The sequence below is a fragment of the Limulus polyphemus genome, unplaced genomic scaffold (genome assembly GCF_000517525.1).
Source record: "Limulus polyphemus unplaced genomic scaffold, Limulus_polyphemus-2.1.2 Scaffold139, whole genome shotgun sequence".
Lineage (NCBI taxonomy): Eukaryota > Metazoa > Arthropoda > Merostomata > Xiphosura > Limulidae > Limulus > Limulus polyphemus.
In genome coordinates, this window is record NW_013665749.1 from 225,600 (window position 1) to 230,034 (window position 4,435).

Genomic DNA, 4,435 nt, shown 5'->3' on the forward strand with positions numbered 1-4,435 from the left:
TTATATATATATATATATATATATATATAATATATATATATATAGTGTTTATAATATGCGTATAATCTGTATATTGTGAATTTGTTGTACATACGTTTAACTTGTTCTGAATATATATATTAATTTGGAAACAAAGTGAAATACGTGCTGTTTATTTATTTATTGTTGACTTTATCGCCAACAAGTCACAGAGACTTACTGTAGAAGAATTCTAAGCCCAACAATAACACAGTATATATTTATACTATTAAGAAGTATAAATAAAAGCCTTTTTAATTAACAACTGGCAACCATACTATAACTATAATTTTTGACATTTCTCAACTGTATTTTGGACCAGTCCAAAATGTGGGAACACACGAATACACATCTTGTAAGGGATGTCACCATTTCCTCACAATAAAGCTAAAAGAGGTAATACACCAAGATGCATATCATAAAATATAAAAGTGTACAGTGTATGCAGACAGCCACATTTTACAAGTAACAATTTCATAGTATAATATTCACAGTGCAAAGAGTGGCATCATTGAAAATACAGAAAATTATACAGACATGGACAATGTGTATCATTTACCTGTTATATATAATTATGTTACTGGAAATAGCTTTTTTCTTTTATGGTTATCATAATCAAAATCTTATGTTACTCAGATGTTTAAATGTTTTTTTTGTTTGTTTTTCAATGTCATATATAATAAGTGTTACCTGAATGTGCATAAGCTCAGTCCATTGAAATGAACCTGTGTTGGAAAATGAATATACTATAATTCCAAATTTACTAGGCATATCTACATGAAAATTCGCTAAAATTTTGCAAAATGTACAAGTATGTTGTACACAAAAATCAGAGAATTTACACGGTTTTGTGTTCAACATATCTATAAATTAATTATGTTAGTCTGAATTAGACTGATATGTCAGAGTGCAAGGTGATGTTCATGTGAAGTATAAATATTTTTGTCCATCATAAAGTTTGCATATTGTATTTACATAACTTCTAGAACCTCTGAAATGTATATCTAGTTTTTTAGCATCCTTATATTTTGTACTTGTTATTTACTCTCCTCTACAATGAACTGTTGTTGAATCAGCAATATAGGATAACACAAATAGTTTAACTCTGACATCAAGTACATAATACTATTTTGAATCACACTTTGACCCCCACCCATACGTAAAAGGTTAATGATATACTTACATGCTTTATTTTTCGTTTTTCAACATTATGTTACTGAGATGTTTAATAGTTTTTCCTTTCTCGGGAAGTTGTATAATTAACCTGGTTTTAAATGTTTATTAGCTCAAGTAACAGGCCATGAGATGTGTGTGTTCATGTCCACGTGTTTCTGAAGAGTTCATTAGCTCAAATATAACTATCATCGTACGTACTGTAAGTTCAAGAATGTTGGGAGGAGAAGATGGCTGTAGTGGGGGTGTGGGGGAGAGATGGAGGCCACTGAAACAATAAATGTTAATACTTTGATATGATTGTTTAATTTAATTTCTGAAATATAAAAAATAATCTTGCACAGTTTCCTGTCTTTTCATTTACAAGATGCACATACAAAATTGGAGTGCTTCTTGTTCTTTATTAATGGATTTGTTTTAAATTAATATGTTATTTCATTGGCTCTTGCATTCAAAAACCCTCCCATCACACAAATCAACTAAGCTGCTAGGTACTACCACTTTAAAATGCAGGAAAGCTGCATGAAAACAAATACATGTATGACTTCCCAATGGTAATTATTCAAAATGGTTTGGCATTCACAAGTTTTTCAATAAATACAACTTATGATTTTAGTCTTTTAGTTTTCTTTATTATAGTATATTTTTTAGTTGTATTTTATTTAGAGTAATTCCTGCTTATTATGAGATCAAGCGAGAAAAAGATTGGGAAGATAGGGTGGCTATAAGGGGAAAGTGGAGGCCATTTACAAAATATTTTGTTGCTAGATGTTCTCTTTTGTGTGTGTGTGTGTTGGAAATACAATTGAAATACATTAAACTCATGAGGAAAATAACATCTGGTCATCCATTCCTATTCCTGCAGGTCTTCATGATGCAGCATAAGTTACAGATGACAACTCTCACTATTTGGACTGAATGCATTGATAGAACATGAATAACCCAGTTGAATTTGATAATTTGTATCAACTTAAATACTGTATTATGATAGTATTTCTTATATCAAATCATCATGTATGAAAAAATTCAGTTAAATCTATTTAATCAAAAGACTAACGTGTGCAGCGTGGGAAGCTTTTCAAACTTCATTGAAGTATGCAAAAAATAAATTACGGATAGATGTCATGATACATGTCATCACCATTTACATAAAGGAGGATTGGATGTAGATAGTACTATGCACTGCAGAAGCAAAAGTATTTGGGAAATGGATCTGTCATCCTTCAGAGCTCCACCTCAGACACTGTTTATGTGTTAAGGTATTGTGTGAATTTTTTAATTTTTTTTAAAGACATTCAGAATACTGGTGCTGTCACCCTTTTGAGTTTTAATACTTGTCCCAATACCCAGCTAAGTCTATCTGTTTGTCAATTTGGATCAGACCACTCAGTTAAGTGTCTTTTGAACTAAAACTGTTTGATGACATAGGTTTAACCCACTTATCTTTAACTTCACAGTAACATTGATGCCTTACATGGCCATCAGCTTCATTCAGTACTCTATGTAATTAATCTCATAAGTGAGTAGTCTGGACAAGTCACTTCACTGTTTTAATCACTTTAAATACCCAGCACTGCCTTTATATTGTATAAACTTTGTGCATTCGATTACAAAATACCATAACCAAAAAAAAAATGTTTCTTGCCCAAAGCAAGAGTTTTATCTCTAGTTTAACTTCAAATTGTGAAAGTCCTATTTTAGGCACTTTGCTCATCTAATATAACTTAATCATTTACTTAAATCTAAATACTCATGCACATCTATTATAAAAAAAAAAATCACATTTTTGAAGCAAGCACCTATAGGAATAGGATTTTGTGATGAGATTGTTCAACATTAATTCACAATTTGAATGGAATTACTATCTTATAATGCTGAAAAAAAAAATTTATGGACTGTCAAAGGCATGGTTTTAAGTTAGCTTTCCTTATAAAGAAACCAGATGTTAGTGGTATTTAAATAGCAACAAGAGTTTATACAAAGGCCAGACTGCCAGTCAGATTTATTTGTAAGTAGCCATGTAGTTTTTCTTATCTTAACAAACATACATTATTCTATTTATCAAGTTGACAGGATGTGTTTTAATAAATAACCAAATTTAAAAATACTTCTATTTCTATAATCAATTAAAATTTCATCTGACAGATTTACACATGTTAGTGTTACTACTGTATTTTATTTTTAAGCTTAGTAAATAACTTAAATTTTAAAGAATTTGGCTGTTCACATAACATGAAATAGTACTTATGAAATATGTTTTGTTTAAAACAAAAAATTAAACAAGTAGCAAAAGAACCACATATAATGAAAATGTGGATGGGATAGAATATGGAATTTATTCCTGCCAAATCCCATCCTGTGGATACAATTTGGACGAGGGAAAAAAAGATCTGGAGATATACCGGTACAGTAATTTCTGTGCAGCAATAACCCCAAAAGCCCAAACCTTCCTTTCTAGCATTATCTAAGACTTTAAAAGTTAAAAATAAAAGGCGTATTTACGTGCTTTCAAATAAACCTGGATCTTTTCAACTTATGCTCTAAACGTTTATCTAAAATTTTCGAATTAATATTCTGAGCCAATAACGTGAACAAAACACATCACAACACAGTTCTGTATAAAATAACTTCATTATGTATAATGTCGATACCTCTCATTTTTCTCTGTTGTGGTTTTTCTGTACTGCAGTTGGTATTATTACTAATGTTAGTAATACTAAAAGCATTACACTTTAGAATTATCGATATCATTCAGGTTATATCATTATTCATATGACTTTAGTGATTTACAAATTACAGATCGGTTGTTGTATTATGAAACATTTTAAAAAACGTGTACCTCATTTTGACATCTTGTTCCGCTCTTTCTTATGAGATGAACCCGTACTACTATTAGGTTTAATCTTTACTCATAATTCGTACGGTGCTTTTCGATTTTGTCCATATTTACATACGATCAAATAGACTAGGTTAATCAATCCGTTGATCCTATTTCTGTCACCCTAAATACATATAGAGGACGCTATAGTTTCATCAATTTCTTTTATTTTTATATTATTATTATTTCTGTTTGATGGTGAATGTAATTAGATATTAATGCTAATTGTAATTGCGATTATTTGTGATTAGTTGTGTAGAGTATTTAGAGAGGTGTTCCAAGGTGTACCTAATCAATAGTTAAGTAAATTATGTACCTTAAGTACCACAATAAAAATAGATTCTTAGAATGCGTGTAGAGTTTCAA

General features: G+C 30.1%; 1 long non-coding RNA gene across 3 annotated transcripts in view; it reads right to left on the minus strand.

Annotated features, from left to right (window-relative positions):
- Positions 1-4,182, minus strand: part of LOC111083299 — a 20,014-nt gene extending 15,832 nt beyond the window's left edge. For all 3 annotated transcript variants that reach the window (XR_002608934.1, XR_002608935.1, XR_002608932.1), the window contains exon 1: positions 4,031-4,182. This is a non-coding gene — a long non-coding RNA (uncharacterized LOC111083299). The remainder of the gene's footprint in view (positions 1-4,030) is intronic.
- Positions 4,183-4,435: the final 253 nt, after the last annotated feature.